The 18,129-nt window shown below is 40.9% G+C and overlaps 1 protein-coding gene across 1 annotated transcript in view; it reads right to left on the reverse strand.

The window, feature by feature from the left end:
* The window catches only part of LOC127491794 (uncharacterized), a 124,141-nt gene that overhangs the window by 27,359 nt on the left and 78,653 nt on the right, over window positions 1-18,129 (reverse strand). Inside the window, exon 7 of the mRNA XM_070071062.1 lies at window positions 2,607-2,682. The gene's annotated coding sequence lies outside the window, so the exon portion shown is untranslated. The remainder of the gene's footprint in view (window positions 1-2,606; window positions 2,683-18,129) is intronic.

Below are 18,129 nucleotides of genomic sequence, written 5' to 3' on the forward strand. Positions count from 1 at the left end.
TATGTGTAAAGGGAGTTTTGGGTGCCATCATTGTGGCACAGTGAGCTAAGCTCTCACCTGCAACTCTGGCATCCCATAGGAGTACCAGTTCAAGTCCCGGCTGCTCTGCTTCCAATCCAGCTCCCTGCTAATGCACCTAGAGAGGCAGTGGAGGATGGACCAAGTGCTTAGGCCCCTGCCACCCACATGGGAGACCCAAATCAAGTTCCTGACTCCCAGCTCTGGCCTGAACAAGCCCCAACTGTTGCTGCCACTGGGAAGTGAACCAGTAGATGGAAGATTTTTAAAAATCCTTTTTTTTTTTTTTAAATGAGGAGAGCTTTGGTAGGGCAGGATTTTTTAAAGGTTTTCATTTCATGCCTTAAATTTCTGTTCTAAGATGCAAATCACACCTTCAGCAGAACTCTGAGACTCACTCCAGAAAAACAGTGGAAATGTGTCATCCAGATTCAGCCCAACAAACTCTGTTAGACCAGATCATATGTTCAAAAAGGGGAACAATATATCCTAGTGACAAAACAGAAATATTCCTAAACTCTTTTTTTAAGATTTATTTATTTATTTATTTGAAAGAGTTACAGAGCGAGATCTTCCATCTGCTAGCTCACACCCCAGATGGCTGCAGTGGCCAAGGCTGGGCCAGGCCAAAGCCAGGAGCCAGGATCCAGGATCCAGGAGCTTCTTCTGGGTCTCTCACGTGGGTACAGTGGTCCAAGAACTTGGGCCATATTTCACTGCTTTCCCAGGCCATTAACAGGGAGCTGGATTAGAAGTGAAGCCGGGACTCGAAATGGCTCCCATATGGGGTACCGGCACCATAGGCCATGGTTTAACCCACTGCAACACAGCACTGGCCCCTGGACTCCCTCTTAAGTATGGATGGACTCAGGCTTTAAACAGACTCCAAAAGTCACCCATTCTGCTTCTATAATGCAAAAATAGACTATATGGTTGCCAGTATATAGTATTTCTATAAACAATGAGAAATGGGCAGTGATAGAGCCTCCACAGTGACTCCACTCACCCCCAGAATAACATCTTGAATTCTCTTATGGCTAGAAGAAAATATCACAGGTCCTCTCATGCCTTGGCAGCTTTGTGTGTCAGCTTGACTTTCAAGGGTAAACTAGTTTCATGGCTTGAATCTGTTAGCCCCAGGATGGAATCACTGCATGCAAACATGTATTTTTGTGTTAGGCAACAAGTGTAACCATCCCTGTGCTACCAGCAGATTGGCAACATCAACAAGGAATTTGTGCTGGACGATGAAAACACTCTCCTTTTTTGCCACTTGAACAGTTCATTCCTTCCCTTAACAGAAGATAATGAAAGAAAGGCAAATAAGAAAGGTGCCCAGGGCAAGCACGTCCTATCCTAGGGGATGTGACCATATTAAGAACACATCAGCCCCTTGAGTGATTCAGAACCACTTTCTAAGCAGACACAATTCACAGATGCAAATGTAAAACCTCTTTTCCAATGGCTGCAAGCTGCATATCAACCCAGCCCACACAATATGAAAATGCAAGTACTCTGTCTAAAAGGAGTGCTGATGGCTCAGCAGGAGCTATCACTGCTCCTGGAAAGTGGATTACAGGTGTGCCTCATCATCGGTGCCAAAATAGAAAGGGAGTGCACTGGGCAGCATTCTTACCTCTGCATATTCACACCTCCGACATCTATATGCCCAGAACATTTCCCCAAAGTAAGTATCCATCACTCCTAGGCATGGCTGACATTGTTGATGTTAGTCAAATGACTAACTCACTCCCCACCCCCATTCACAACTGCAGATTCAAGAAGAATTTTCATTTTGCCTTTGATTTGAATGAAAAAAACAAACTCCTCTTTCAGTAGCCAGAACACTGGTCCCCTTTGGGTCTCAAGAGTCATCATTAAAACTGACACTAATTGGTGTTACTGCTGCCAGCAGTGACAGGCAGGCTCTCCAGAGGAAGCACCATTCTCCCTGGGAGTGCATGCAGCTCAGCTCGCTTAGGGATGGGGAAATTCAGGGACACCCCCCCCCCCACACTGAGCCTGCCCTTGTCCCTCACACTGGATGAAGACAAAGCCCTGACAGGACTTCTGATTCAGCACTTCCTCCAAACACTGTTTACTGTCTTTGCCTCCGTGTGCATCACTTCCCTTCCTGAGCTGAACTGATAGGTGGGAATTCAAAGGCAATGAAAGCTTGGTTCAGATCAATGATCCATGCCTGGCAGGTGCTGAGAGGCCCATGGCAGCACTCAGAGTTGCATTTGGGCTTCATGACAGGTGCTCAAGACCGTGATGCTAATGAGCACGTACAACAGAAGGCATTTTCCAGCCCAAAGAAACACTGCACTCCTGAGTGATAGGAATCTTCCTGAGTTCCATCGATGCTCGCTCCTGGAGTACACAGGAGAACTCAAGCCATTGCTAATCCTGCTTATTCACATACTTACTGCCTGCTTCTGAAATAACACTCTGCTTTTCTCTACTGTGGTTCTCACATTCTCTATCTAGTGACCGCTGTTGAATTGGAAATAGTGCATCAAAACCTTTGCAGGGTACATTTAAGGGAATGTATGCAATCTGATTGGGCTTTTACCACACCTACTCACAGGAAGAGCAGATTTCTTTTCTTCTAAGCACACACTCAATACAATTTCTCCATAAATTCACATGTAAAGACAGCCACTAAGTGAAATGAAGATAGAAAAATAGTTGTTAAGGGAATGCTCATGGACAAAACAGATTTTTAAAGGAAAGGAGAATAATTTTTTTTCAGACCTATTGTCATGTTGGGAATTGCTAATTTCTTCTTCTTCTTTTTTTTTTTTTAACAGAAGATCAGTTTAGTATACATTAAGTAAAGATTTCAACAGTTAGCACCCCCATAGAAACACAAAGTGAAATATACTGTTTGAGTACTCGTTGTAGCATTAAGCCTCAATGTACAGCACATTAAGGACAGAGATCCTACATGAGGAGTAAGTGCACAGTGACTCCTGTTGTTGACTTTACAAATTGACACTCCTGTTTATGGCATCAGTAATCTCCCTATGCACCAGTCATGAGTTTCCAAGGCTATGGAAGCCCCTTGAGTTCTGAAAGGAGAATAATTTTGAAATCAAGTATTGAGTGGCAGTGAAGACAGAGGTGCATGAAAAGATTCATAATAAATGCATGAATATAAAACAGTGCCTTGAAAAGAAAGATGTAGTGTGTATCTGTATGTACGCAGTTTCTGCTGTTTTTGTTTGGTTTGAACCATCCTAGATTCCTAGAATAGCATAGATTCATGGGCCATTCCATTATATACATCCCACTGCCTCCATTTGTAAAACAGTGCTGGAGAGGAATGGCATGCTGCCAACAATACTGGATTTTATCAACTTTCCTGTTTGTAATGGGTTCTGAGAAAGTGGAGGAAATGTCCTTATTAGCAAAATCTTCTCATTTAACGGGAGGAAAATAAACAAAGTAAGTTCCATTTCTCCAAAAATATCAGCTAACTAATCAAATCTAAAAGAATATCTTACTTTCTGATAATTGTCAAGTGTAGGACCATTCTAAATTCAGAGGTGGAGAAATATATTTCTTGGACTAATTCACTTAAAACCTGTGGATGAGGTAAAAGTTGGGCCAACATAGAAGACCACCATTCAAATAAAATAAAACACCAACTGTAACTAGTTTTAAGTCTACTTGAGAGATATTTTCTGCACCTATCATCATAAGGGATGCCAGCAGTAGAACTACAAAGACCAGTTCAAGTGAGATGAAAAGAGCAGAAAAAGTAACATCAGAGACGAGAAAGTTTCACCTTTCTCCCTAATCTGGGATTTATGACACAGTTGAAGTTCATGTCTTAGAAACACCAAATAGCAGTGGTATTAATTAGATATAAAATATTGATGTTATCAGAAAATGCCAGAACCATGCCTGAAAAAATCACTACATTACCTGCAAATTGTTGACAGCTCAATTTGATGTTAAGGTGTTTTCACCAAACAATGGCTTAATCACTCCATTACAGCCAAAATTGCTATATGAACTGATAAGGCTTATAGCCTCCTATCCTTTTTCCATAGTAGAGGCATATATGTCAGCGCATCAGAGGGTGACTCCCAAGAATGTATATCATAAATCCATGCTTAGAAAAACTTTTAGCCTTAGCAGTTTCTGCATTTCTCAGAAACAGCACTCATTTGGAGATTGGGAGTCACCACACTGATATTTTATGTAAGAGTTGAGGTGAATGTATAAGCCAGTACTGCCACTACTGCACCATCTTCCAGAATGCACAACTTATGGAACTGCCTATAAATGAAACCTTTTTTTGAGAATGCCAATAAATGACCACATTAAATCAAAGAAAACTGGCTAACCTAGCAGACTGCTTCTGCTTGGTAAGAATTTGCTTCATATTTAATCATCTGAAAAATCACCTAACTTGGTTGCCATTCCTTATTTCTTCATTCACTCACTTATTTGTTCATTTATTAGAATTATGGAAACCAAGGCCCAGAATGGTTAAGAACTTGCCTTAGGCCAAACACATCCTAAGAAACAAAACCAGAATAAAGAGAGATCTTCCGATTCCAAGTCCAGTGCTCGGTCCCCTGCACCACATTCACACGATAGGGCTGTTGCACTTATTGCTACCAATGTTTGGAAAGCCTTTTCCCCAAATCCCAATGTGACTTGCTCTTGTTCACCATTCAGATGTCAAGTCCAAATTCACCTCTTCCTTGATCTCTTTATCAAAAGATGTTTCTCACTCTATCATGAAAAACTCCAGCCCATTTCCTGTTTTTATCTTCTTTATGATACACAATACTCTTGCAGATCTGACTATCAGGCACTTTATTTTCAGAGGTAGATTGGATTGTTTACAGATGGAGACTTGTTTTTCCACAATACTCTGAGAGATAAGTATTTTCCCAGTCCACTGACTTGAGACTTGATCATGTGACTTGCTTTGGCTGCTAAAATGTGGTTGGTAGTGACAATGAACTTGAAGGGGCATAGAAAACCTCAACAGCTCCTGTGTTCCTGACATTCTCACCTGACTATAAGAAGAACTTGTTGAAGGCCATCACTGCCATTGCAACTGACACCCTGAAATGACAAATACATGGCACAGACAAGAACCCATCCACAGCATGGAACAGGCTCTCCACAGTCAACCTCATATCTGACAGCAAGAAATAATTGTTGTGGGGCTGGCACTGCGGTGTAGCAGGTAAAGCCGCTGCCTGCAGTACCAGCATTCCATATGGGTGCCAATATGGGTCTCAGCTGTTTCACCTCTGATCCAGCTCTGCTATGGCCTGGGAAATCAGTAGAAGAAGGCCCAAGTGCTTGGGCCCCTGCACCTGCATAGGAGATCCAGAAGAGGCTCCTGGCTCCTGGCTTCGGATCAGCTCAGCTCTGGCCATTGCGGTCATTTGGGGAGTGAACCAATGGATAGAAGACCTCTCTCTCTCTCTCTCTCTCTCTCTCTCTCTGCCTCTGCTTCTCTGTAACTCTGCCTTTCAAATAAATAAATCTTTAAAAAAAGAGTAATAATTGTCACTGTTTTATGCCTCTGAAAATTTGCAAATTGTTCTTGCAACGGCAAAAGCATAGACGATTTATCAATCTATGAATAATTTAGTTACTTATTTGTTTACTTATTTAATGTCTGTCTCTCTAAAATATCAGAGACTATCGCCCTCAGTAATGATTTATTAAAACTTATTAGCAGGGACTGGCATTGTGGCACAATGAGCTGAGCTACCACTAACAATGCCAACATCCCATATGAGTACCTGTTCGAGTCCCAGCTGCTCTGCTTCCTATTCAGCTCTCTGTTAATGTGCCTGAGAAAGCACTGGGGCCTCTGCCACCCACATGGGAGACCTGGATGGAACTCCAGGCTTCTGGCATTGGCCTGGACTAGCCCCAGGCTAAGGCCATTGTGGAATGAACCAGCAGATGGAAGGTCAATCTCTCTCTATGTCTCTCTCTCTCCTTTTCAGATAAATAAATCTTTAAAAAATGTACTACCAATGTCCAGTACAATCTAAAACTATAGGAAGTGTTAAACTTATTGGACAACATGAAGCTTTAAGGTGAAATATTAAAATGTGAGGCAATTTGACAAATGTTTCTTTTCATTGATAACAAGAGGGTTTTTATATGCTGTACAATAGGCCAGTTGAAAAGGAAAGTGGCTTAATTATAAAGATGTTAAGCAGCAAAAAAGAGCAGGTTGAATTCTTTTGTCAAGGAGAACAAAGGTTGTGCATGTGCCCACAGTGTTTCTCAATCAGAACCACCAGCAGTGGTCTTGGCCCTGGCCTCTCTCTCTACCCTGCAACCCGCCAGCCATACCCTGCTGCATACACTCTTCTCTGCCTTTGCTTCTGGCACACATTCCTCCCTTGCCCGAAATGCCTTTGCCCAGCAACTCTACCTTCTGCAACCATGGCTATTCTTCAGGTGCCACCTTCCGGAAAGTCTTTTCAGTATTCGCCATGTAGAATTAATCTTCCCTTGGAGCTTAGGAAGGCTGTTTGCACCTCTGATACATTTATCACATTCTGCCTTCTATCTGGGCATGAGAGACTCTAATAGGCTATGTGAGGACAGGAATCATGACTTACTCATTGAACACAGCCCTGAGAATATTTTATTTCCAACAAACACTTGTTACTTTGAAGGATGCACTAAAATTTTCAGACATCCATTCCCACCATGGTATACATTAGGACTGGAGAAAAGAGAATAACTCACATTGCTTAACCAAGCTTTCTCACAGTAGGAAATGGGTGGAGAAGTAGAAAGGTAGGTCAAAAACATTCTGTTTCTGGGAAGTTGAACAAGGCATAGAGGGGCTGGGATTTTGCTTTGCTGGCTGTCATCCACAGATAAGATTCAGCCAAGTTGATTTCAGAACTCTTTGTAAGTATGTTTAATTTTACCACTACATAATATTTCTAAAACTTATCACTTTTTTTTTACAAAAGGATCAACCTGAGCATTTAGACATTCAAGCTAGGCTGATGCATGGGTAAAGGAATGAGCATATGCATTACTTGGTGTGATTAGAACATATTACCATGCACAAGCTACCACATGCAGTCCATCATCCAAGCTCCATTCCTGTGGGGAAATCAGTATCCTCTTAAAATTTAGATACCCATGAGATAGTCCATAAAGCAAATTAAACAACAGTTATTCCTATACTAATTGAATTCATTTAATGAGATTTCTTCTTTCCTGATTTCCAGTAATAAATGGTGACCCTGGAGGGAGGGCAGATTTAAAGGTACAGAGTGTAGAGAGGAATCTAACAAGTGAAATCTAACAAGTCAAACTCCCTGTGAGCACAGAGCTGCTAGCATCCCCAGAGAACCCCCAACTGCAGCTATAGGGTGCTAGGAATTTGGGTGGTTGTTGACAAGGAGGGAGCTAAAGATAAAAAGGCAACACATGATAAACACATGGGTGCTAAGGAAACTTCTAAGCCCTTCCTCAAGTGTGCCCTGAGGACCAGCATCATGGCACAGGTCAACCTGATGCTGTCAATATCTAAATTCTACATTGAAGCACCTGTTCACCTCTCATCTTCCCTGCCTCTAATCCAGCTCACTGAGGGAGCAGTGGAAGATGGCCCAAGCTTTTGGGCCTTGCCACCCATGTGGGAGATCCAGATGAAGTTCCTGGTTCCTTGCTTCATTCTGGCCCAGCCCTGACTGTTGTGGCCATTTGGGGAGTGAATCAGTGGATGAAAGATCTCTCTCAATCTCTCTCTCTCTCTCTCACACACACACACACACACACACACTCCCTCTCCCTCTCTTTCTGCCTTTCAAATAAATAAATGAATCCTAAAAAAATAGAAGAGTGCCCTTGTACAATGCATATGTAAACTGAGTTTCCGTGGTGCCAACCAAATCCTTTGGGCTCAATCATTTAATTATGTTGGAATAGGGGTAGGAGGAACAACACAAATTTTTGAGTGCTTTAGTTCAGTTCAGGTCATAAGAAGGAACTTCCCCCAAGGTAACCCAGAGGCTGTGTTTACATCATGACAAAATAATTAGTAAATATATATTAACAGGCCACCAAAGTGAGTGATGGCCCAGAAGATCAGTTGAATTTGAAATAAAAATTTAGAATGGTTTGGAATCAGCCAAAAAGGCATTAAGATAAACTTCCTTCCTTCACCATGGCAATTCAATCTTTTGAAACACTGCTATGCTGCTGTCTTCAAAGAACTAGCAGTCTAGGAAGGGAGGCAGACATGGAGAAAGAAACCCAGTCAATTATGAAAGGATTGGCTTGGTAAGACACTGAGGCCGTGTCTCTAGCAGAGCACATAGCAAGTGAGCTGTTTAGGGAAATACGAAATAGCAGAGGATGGGGCTGGGCAAATCATGGGGGTGAGAACTACACAGACTTCTCCATCACACTGAGCAGTAAGAAGCTTTTCTCCAAGGTATGGAAATCTACAGAAGGGTTTAAATCAGAGAGTTAAAGGATTATACTCCTGGTGACAGTGTTCATGAATTGATGATTGAGATGGGCATACAGGGATCTGAAATCTAAGTAGGAGGCTACAGCAATAAATAAATGAGGATCCAATGAGGACATAAACTAGAGGATCAGGCAAGATACTACTAGTGTCCTGGTTCTGCCCCCAATTCCAGTTTACTGCCAATGCACACCTGGGGAGGCAGCTCATGATGGCTCAAGTGACTAAGTCCTTGCCATCCTTGTGGGAGACCTGAACTGACTTCCTGCCTCCCAGTTTTAGCCTGACCAAACCCTGGCTGTTGTAGCACTTGGAGAGCAAACCAGCTAACAACAGATTTCGATTTCTCTCCCCTGACCCTTTTCCCTTTCAAATATACAAAATCAGTAAGAATTCCATATTTTTTACAGAAAGCTATTATTAATAGATATAAATTTCACAGGTATAACTTTTTGGATTATAGCAGTTCTCCCCCGCCCCATACCCACCCTCCCACCCCAAACCACCTCTTATTCCCTTTCCCATCCCATTATTCATTAAGATTCATTTTAAATTATCTTTATATACAGAGCATCAACTCTGCACTATGTAAAGATTTCAACAGTTTGCACCCACACAGACACATAAAGTATAAAGAACTGCTTGAGGACTAGTTTTACGATTAATTCTCACTTGCTCCTCATGTAGGACCATTATCCTTAAAAAATCAATTTTTAAAAAAAAGATGTTAATAATGGGAAGTGAGATACACAGCAGACCCATAGAATGGCAGATGTACTAAACAGCACTCTGGCCTCAGAATCAGCCCTTAAGGCATGCAGATCAGGCTGAAAAGCCCATGAGAGTATTTCAGGCATGGAAAGCCAAGACACTCTGGGGGAAAAAAAACCTAAATGAAAGATCTCCGCGAGTGAGATCCCAGTGGAAAGAACAGGTCATCAAAGAAGGAGGTACCTTCCTCTGAAGGGAGGAGAGAACTTCCACTTTGACCATGGCCTTGTCTAAATATGGTCAGAGTTGGTGAACTCAGGGGGCTTCCATAGCCTTGGCAGCTCATGACAAGAGCCTAGGGTGATTACTGATGCCATAAACAAGAGTGTCAATTTGTTAAGTCAACAACAGGAGTCACTGTGCACTTACTCCTCATGTAGGATCTCTGTCCTTAGTGTGCTGTACATTGAGATTTAATGCTATAACTAGTACTCAAACAGTATTTTTCACTTTATGTTTCTGTGTGGGAGCAAACTGTTGAAATCTGTACTTAATGCATGCTAAACTGATCTTCTGTATATAAAGAGAATCGAAAATGAATCTTGATGTGAATGGAAGGGGAGAGGGAGTGGGAAAGGGGAGGGTTGCGGGTGGGAGGGATGTTATGGGGGGGAATCCATTGTAATCCATAAGCTGTACTTTGGAAATTTATAGTCATTAAATAAAAGTTAAAAAAATATGAAAAAGTTTAAAAAAAAGATGTTAATAATGTGTTGGCTCTGGGGGAGGTTCATGGCTCACTGATGTGGGCTGTGTGATCACAGCAAGCACACATACACACCATGTACACCTTCTCTATATTAACTATTTAATGTAAAAAAAAATGAAGCCGAGAAGAAAATGGAGTTGCAGGTTACAGGATATCTGTGTGTTGCAAACTGATCATATGTAAAAAAGTAGAAGAATCTGGAATGAGATAGTCCCATGTGGGTATGTGTGTCATGCCCTGGACAAGGACAACCAGTTGAGGGGCAAGGCAGAGACAACAATGCAACCTGAGCTTCTGCTTACCATGTTGGATCTGTGTGGACCCAGGAGGAAGGCCAACCCTCTAGTAGTCCCCACCTAGGGCAACTCCCAGTCTTCTGTCTTATGCAAGTCAGTGAGTGGTGATGTTATTATCAGTAACCAGAATTCCAGGAGAGGAGCTGTTTTGGGGTGGCATTAGGGATAAGGAGGGTGAGTAGAATACTATTTTCAGGTCATATAGGACATCCACGTGAAGATGCCCACCAGTTGTTACCTGTGATTCTCAAGGTCAGAGGAAAGGTCAAGGCTAGATACAGAGGTCAGCAGCACACATGCCAATTAAAGCAGAGAAGTAGTGGAGGGTAGTGGGTTCATGTCCAAATGAACATCATTGAATGTGGCAAAGGTGAGCACAAGAAAATGATCTTTATGCCTATGGCTCTACCCAGAGCTTTAACATTCCCTAATATTTCATTTCAGCGACATCAGACTACCTTTACCATTTCCTGAAAATTTAAACCTCTTTTCCTACAAACCACCCTTTCCACCCCCTAAAGCCCCTGAAGGCCCATTTCTCATCAACATGAAGGCTTTCAAGTATGTCCCTATCTCTTCTTGAAAAGCAACTGATTGTCTGTCGCCAGCTTATACTTTTCGAGATGGATTCTGTAAAAGGTATTTTATCTTACACATTGCCCCAGTCAACCAAGGATATATTGCCTCATGTCTCAAGATGCATTCAATTCAAAATTGAATGTGTAAGACTCTGTCTTTAGTGCTCTGTCCTTTTACTCCCATAGAAAATGGAATTTTTATATAATATGTTGGCATCATTCTTTCCATTCAAATGGCCCAAACGTTTTTTAAAGCATCATTGCTCTATTATATTTTATTAGACAAAAAGAACAAGTCTGAGGTAGGTTTCTGAATAAGTCTGGAGTGCTTGCACTCAAAGTACTCCAGAGGTCACTACAGGTAAGTTTTTACACAAATGCAACTGTTTTATCTGATTAACATAGCTTTTCCTATGATTAGCTACTCTTTACTGTATAGAGTGAGACCAGAATTCAAGTTAAGTGTTGGGAATCCAGACAAAGAATGGGACATTATGCCTCTACTTTAGAAAATCAAGCCAGTAGACTACCAAGAGCAAAATATCCCAAATTATCAATTTCTCAGATGCTAATTAGAGAAGAAAATACGAAAATATGAAGATATTACTATCATCATTAACACTGTATTTTATTCTTACTAAAATATATTACTTCATAATCCAATTTATTCTATTATTGCATCTATTTCTAGCCAAGCTTTTCTTTTTAAAATTCCAAAACGAAGCAGGCTTATCTGACTTATTATTTACAATATTTTAACATACTGATCACTATTCAAGGTAAATACCATATGAAATGAAATATATTATGTGTCCAGGAAGGCTGCGGTTCATAATTCTTGCTCTTTAAAGTCAGTGGGCTCTGGACAGGTTTTCAGGGACAAGCTTACAGTTAATGTACATTATGTAGATTCACTCTTAACCATCATTTTATGACCCACAAACTCCAAGATTTCTAGGCCTGAAGTAGGAATCAATTATTTTTATTTACCTGATCGTACTCTGCAAAATGAAAAGTCCATCCAAAAAACTATTTCACATCATTAACTGTTTTTGAAACTAAGAGGATATCTACCTTATTTATTCACCAACAATTGAGCACATATACTACACCAAGCATTGCATTACATAGGAAGATGCCTATGGAGGGGTAGAGAAGAAAGGGAATCTGAAAGGCAGAGATATTTCCAAAGATGTAAATTATCAGAAGCATATTTTAGTAGAGTTATAACATATGACCTAACATAAACAATCAAAGAAGGTTACACAGAAGAACTCTATCTACAGTTCCATTCAAAATGAATTTGTTGTATATTTTCATAGTTATTATTCTGTGGCTCAAGGACTAGAGCACTTTGTTCGAAATACACAAATCTGTCAAGTACTAGGAGCTTGAGTAGTAATAGAATGGTAGAAAAAGTGCAGGGGTCTTCAAAATTTCATGGAAATATATATTATGAAAATACCATGCATTGATTTAAAAACCATTTTTTATCAAAATAAACTTATCTTTTAAATTCACTGCTCCACCCACTTTGTGAAGTTCTTCACAAAGAAAACAAGAACTTATCTTAAATCATTGCAATTCTTTCCATTTCAATCCACTATTCACCACTCTCCCCACTCCCTTGTCAGGTGCAAAGAGGGTGATCCATCCCAGTCTCCTCCCTGCTGAAACCACATCTACAGGTGTTATTATCATTGGATTCTCCACAATGCTTCTCTAGGAACTGTTGATCTTAAAAGAGCTTTCATATGTACTATATATTTTTGTCTTTTCCAAGAAATCTGTATTCTCCAGCTGTCTCCAGAGAATCTAGCCTTTTAATCCTCAGACGTATTTCCCTTAATTCTTCAAAACAATTTTCTTTCCTCTCCCACACATGTGTGGCAAACACACACGCGCGTGCATACACAGAGTTCCATTTATGTATCATCTTTTCCTCTACCCAGTTTTCAAAACAACCTGAATTACAACGTATGACAATGATAGCAAAAAATAAACCAAGAAATATAACCTACAGACACTTAGTTGAATAAAACATATGCAACAGGCTCTATTGGAAGCAATTTTAATAGTATTCATGATGGACTGACCCATTTGTTAAATCTACCTTTAAGCCAGCTTCAGGTTGGCAACCATAATCTGCCAAGAGTCAGACTTTAAAAGGTCATTTTTTTGGATTTTATATTTGACACACACTGGCTAGAACAAAGCATTAAACCACATTTAGTGACTCATTCATACTGACCTTGGTAAGGAAATAACGGCCACTTTAATCCATGAATAGAAAGTTGATAGGACAGGGAGTCTTTTAGGCCTTATTTCTGCTTAATTAAAGGGCATATAAGCTATGTCATTACTTTGTTTTAGGGGACCAAGTTGGTGTGTGCCTCCCAAATCTCACGGTAATTCATTGCTTAGTGAAGATATAAATACACAGACACAGACACACACACACACACACACACACCCCATCTTGGAACCTCCTTGGCTTCGCATTTTTTAACAGACCCTATTTCTTCTACTCAAATCATCTTTGATAAAAATTCTGATCTCAGAGGCAGTGCTGTGGTGTACTGTGTAAAGCCACCTGTGACATCAGCATCCCATGCGGGTGCTGGTTTGAGTCTCAGCTACTCCACTTCCTATCCAGATCTCTGCTAATACACCCGGGAAAACAGCAGAAGATGGCCTAAGTGCTTGGGCCCCTGTACCCACGTGTGAGACCCAAAAGCAGTTCCTGGCTCCTGGCTTCAGCCTGGTCCAGCCCTGGCTGTTGTGACCATTTGGGGTGTGAATTAGCGGATGGAAGATCTTTCTCTCTCTGTCTTTCCCTCTCTCTCTGTAATGCTGCCTTTCAAATAAATAAAAATAAATCTTTAAAAAGAAAAGACATTGATCTCTTTTAAGGGTTCAGAGGGAAAAGCAGGGAACCAGACATTGTCAGAAAGCCTGACTCCGGTCTTGTATTAAAATTACTATCTATAGAGCATATGCAATTGTTCACAAGAGCTGTTTGATCTTAGAAAAGTCACATTATCAACTCTCAGTTTGTGTTTCCTTATCCAGACCAGGCTGTTGGAACCATTTGGAGTGAAACTAGGCCACAGAGGATCTTTCTCCTATCCCCCTGTCTTTCAAATAAATAAATCTTTTTTAAATAAAAATGTGACAATATTATTTTTAAAAGATACACTTAATGATGCTTTTGAATAAAATGTGAGATACTTTTTAGTTTATTTTTAAATGATTCACTGAGCTAAAACATAAGTAATGAAGGCATTAAACTTCAAAAGTAAAGTAACCTGGGGCTGCCATTGGGGCGTAGCTGGTAAAGGCTCCACTTGCTATGCCTACATCCCATATGGGTGCCCGTTCCAGCTCCCTGCTAGTGGCCTGGGAAAAGCAGTGGAAAATGGCCCAAGTTCCTGGGCCCCTGCACCAGGACCCCTGCACATGGAAGACCAGATGAAGCTCCTGGCTCCTGGCTTCAGTTTGGCCCAGCCCTGGCCATTGTAGACATCTGGGGAGTAAACCAGAAGATGAAAGATCTCTCTCTCTCTCCTTCTCCCTCTCTCCCTCCCTCCGTCCCCCTCTCTCTCTCCCTTCATAACTCTTTCAAACAAATAAATGAATCTAAAAAAAAAGTACTGTAACCTGGAAACTCTAGTGGATAAGAGTGCCAAGGCCAATTTTGACCTGAAGATCATTCCTAAAGTTCTGAGACCTTGACTGTCTACTTGCATGCCTGTTCAAGGAGTAGGAAACATGCGATACATTCTGGGATGAGTAATGTAGTAAGTGGTTTCTGCTACAACCACTGGGGAAGGGTGAATCTGATATACACCCTATTGCACAAACCCACCCCATCTACTCTCTTTTAGAAGGGAACACATATATTTTTACTGTGGTAACTCAAAACCCTTAGCCATCCCCTAAATCATGTTTGCAATCTGAATTCACAAGGTTTGTGTGATCTGAAAAAAAACTCAAGGGGAAATTTCAATTTATGGTGTCTCAAAGTTTGTAGCAGCCCCGGAGAGCTGGCAGGGTAAATATAAATCTTATTTTGAGGTGTATTGATCATAAACTAATTAAACAAAGAATTAACCAGATAGGAAATTAAATGCAGTACTCATTTACAAATACAAAACTGGCCATGTCACCCCAGTACTTAGAAAATTTCATTGCCCTTTAAAAGTTAAGCTTAGTCAACTTCCTCCCCAGTACACAGGATTGACCCTACTACAAAGCATCTTTGTCTCCCAGCATCATATATCTGAGTTCTTAGGGATTTTTTTATAGATGGAAGCAAATTCCTATCTAAAGAGGGAATGCCTACAACAAGGAATCCAACAGCACACCACTGAAATAGAAGACAAGACACACCCTGGGAAAATCAGACAAGCAGGTGATACAGGCTTGACAAAGACTCTGAGGCTGCTGCTGTTAGATGGGATCAGGGATGATGGCAGGCATCCAGGTGATTCCCTGGGACACCTGGAATACCACCAGAGCTTCAAATATTTAAAGGATGAATATTTGGAGCACATCATTCATTAGTCACGCAACCCCTATAAAAGGCAAAGCAAACTGGAACAGGTAGTGCAGAAAACCTCATAAATGCAAGAAATGAAAGCACTAACCCTTACTCAATTTCTCTTCATTGCTGAGTTTTTTTTTTTAAATTAATTTCCCTTCTTTTTCTCAGTAACCCTCCATCAATACTGTGAATGATGTTTAGTGGTAGTTGTTAACCTGCTTGGTCTATAATATGGGTTACAACTGGACAGAAATGATTATAAGGAATAACCATCACTCAGAAGTTCCATCCATGGATGCAAGAATTGATCACAACTTCAAGCTATCTCCCTTTGGAAAGGGGTGAGTACAGTTTGGGTGAGTTGTAAGTCATGTAAGAGGTAGGAAGATTTTTAAAATTCTATCAGTGTTTCTTAACCTTTTATTATCTCACCTAAGGAGAAAAATTAAGCTCAAATTCTCCCCAATGAGAATTTTGTCTAGAGGGTCAATCTTTGTAGAACTGCAAGCCACTGGAACATTCTATTGGTTTCCTATTCCTGCTATGGAAGAGTAACAGCTTAATGCACAATTTTGACTCTTAGCATTCTGGAGGTCAGAAGTCCAAAAATCAGATTCACTGGGTCTAGTCAAGGCATCATCAGATCTTTTCAGTATATCCCATATTTGCTTGAGTTGACCAGATCTTTCTTTGGCACACATTCAAATGACTCTCATTCAAAATAAGATATTTTAATTTCTGATGCGAACATAACACTTTGGGGGTCTATAATTGAGAGAAATATGAATATCTCCAAAAGTCATTTTATTTTTACTTTGACCCAAAACAAAGGGAAAAAAGTAGTCATTTACCAAATATATATTTAGAACAGCTCTAACATAAGTTTCTGCTATTATGGGAATGTTCTTTATCTCTGCAGCCCAAGAGAACAGTCACTAGCCACCTAGTGAATGCTGAGGAAAAATATACATAATTTTAACTGATTTTAACTGAAGTGGCCACATGGGGCTATTTGGCATCATGCTACAACAGAGAATAATTTTTTTTGACAGGCAGAGTGGACAGTGAGAGAGAGACAGAGAGAAAGGTCTTCCTTTGCAGTTGGTTCACCCTCCAATGGCCACTGCGGCCGGCCCGCTGTGGCCGGCACACCGTGCTGATCTGATGGCAGGAGCCAGGTACTTATCCTGGTCTCCCATGGGGTGCAGGGCCCAAGTACTTGGGCCATCCTCCACTGTACTCCCTGGCCACAGCAGAGAGCTGGCCTGGAAGAGGGGCAACCGGGACAGAATCTGGTGGCCCCGACCAGGACTAGAACCCAGTGTGCTGGCACCGCAAAGCGGAGGATTAGCCTAGTGAGCCGTGGCGCCAGCCTAACAGAGAATAATTTGAGTGCTTATATTTTCAAGGTCAGGAACAGTCTTAAGAAATGATTAGATCTTTAACCATGAGTAGCAATTACTGATATTTTTTACAAATACTCTTGAGTGTCATAACTGAGACCATGGTTAATAGGCATCATATTTTGTCTGCCTGTCTAGGTGAAGCCTGTCTTTTCTTCACTACTCAAGGGTTTTAGGCTGACATGTAGGGGTTATGTAAATAAAATCCCTTACTCTCTGGCATCCATTTTGGGATTAGTTATCGAAACTTTCCTAGCAAAAAAGGCAGTGAAAGAGTGAAGCTGAGTTACTTCTTCCTTTGTTCCCTTCCTAGAAGGTCGTAGTTAGCAGTGTCCCTCAACCACAAGCCTCAGCTCTTTCAGAGAGGCTTCTTCGGGTTCTGGTAACTACTTAACTACTCCCACCTATTGCCTCTCCAGGCCTGCTGAGAGGGACAGCCATCCTGGGTGCCAGTCCCCAGGTCCTAACTGTGCCATGCCTTTCTGCACATATGCTATCCTTACTTATTACTCAGTTCGCTTATTAATCTGTGTATCTCATCTGCTTCACTGATAAAATCATTGAACATTTTCCTTTACTAATGCTTAAAAATAAGGCTTAAGACCATAATCTAGCAAATGAAGATATTTTACTGTAGCATTAAGAGAAGACTCTAATCAAATGCTCTATTAATCATTGCTGGGATATCTATCATTGCACACATACTCACATACCATAGTTAGGAAGAAATTTAACTCAAAACTAAAAGGGACAGTAGTAGTATTTCTATCATTAAAAGCAGTTATCAAGGGTTCTTCTACAAAAGTAATTATAAATGTGTTGACACAGGTGCTAGATTGCAATTTGGTCTGATTCCTGGGAACTTGGTGTTTTCAAGTTCAGGTCCCTTGAAAAGCAGATAAAATATCACTGGATCCCATCAGTGCAGTCTAGATGGGTTACTATTAATCCAAAAGGAAAGTGGAAGAATTTGTCAACCACACACAGTTGGAAACAGTGGGAAAACTTGTTCTGACACTTGGAGCATGTTCCCTCCAAAAGAAACTTTGAGTTTATTACATTCAAGATGCTCCAGTCCAGGTTGAGTAGACCTGGGGACCATGATCCTTCCTTAATCTAAAGATTCAGTCCCCCACTCACCACTCTCATTTCCAAAGAAGCAATTTTGAAGCTAATATCCCAAATGCTTTTAATTTAAGAAGACCACATTGTTGCTAGAGAAAACAAAAGCATGAAGACCTCTTCTGAATCAAAGCCCTCATTTAAATTTCCATTAAGTAATGGGAGCCTATCTAAGATAAATAAGGAATCTCC

The sequence above is a fragment of the Oryctolagus cuniculus genome, chromosome 3 (genome assembly GCF_964237555.1).
Source record: "Oryctolagus cuniculus chromosome 3, mOryCun1.1, whole genome shotgun sequence".
Classification (NCBI taxonomy): domain Eukaryota; kingdom Metazoa; phylum Chordata; class Mammalia; order Lagomorpha; family Leporidae; genus Oryctolagus; species Oryctolagus cuniculus.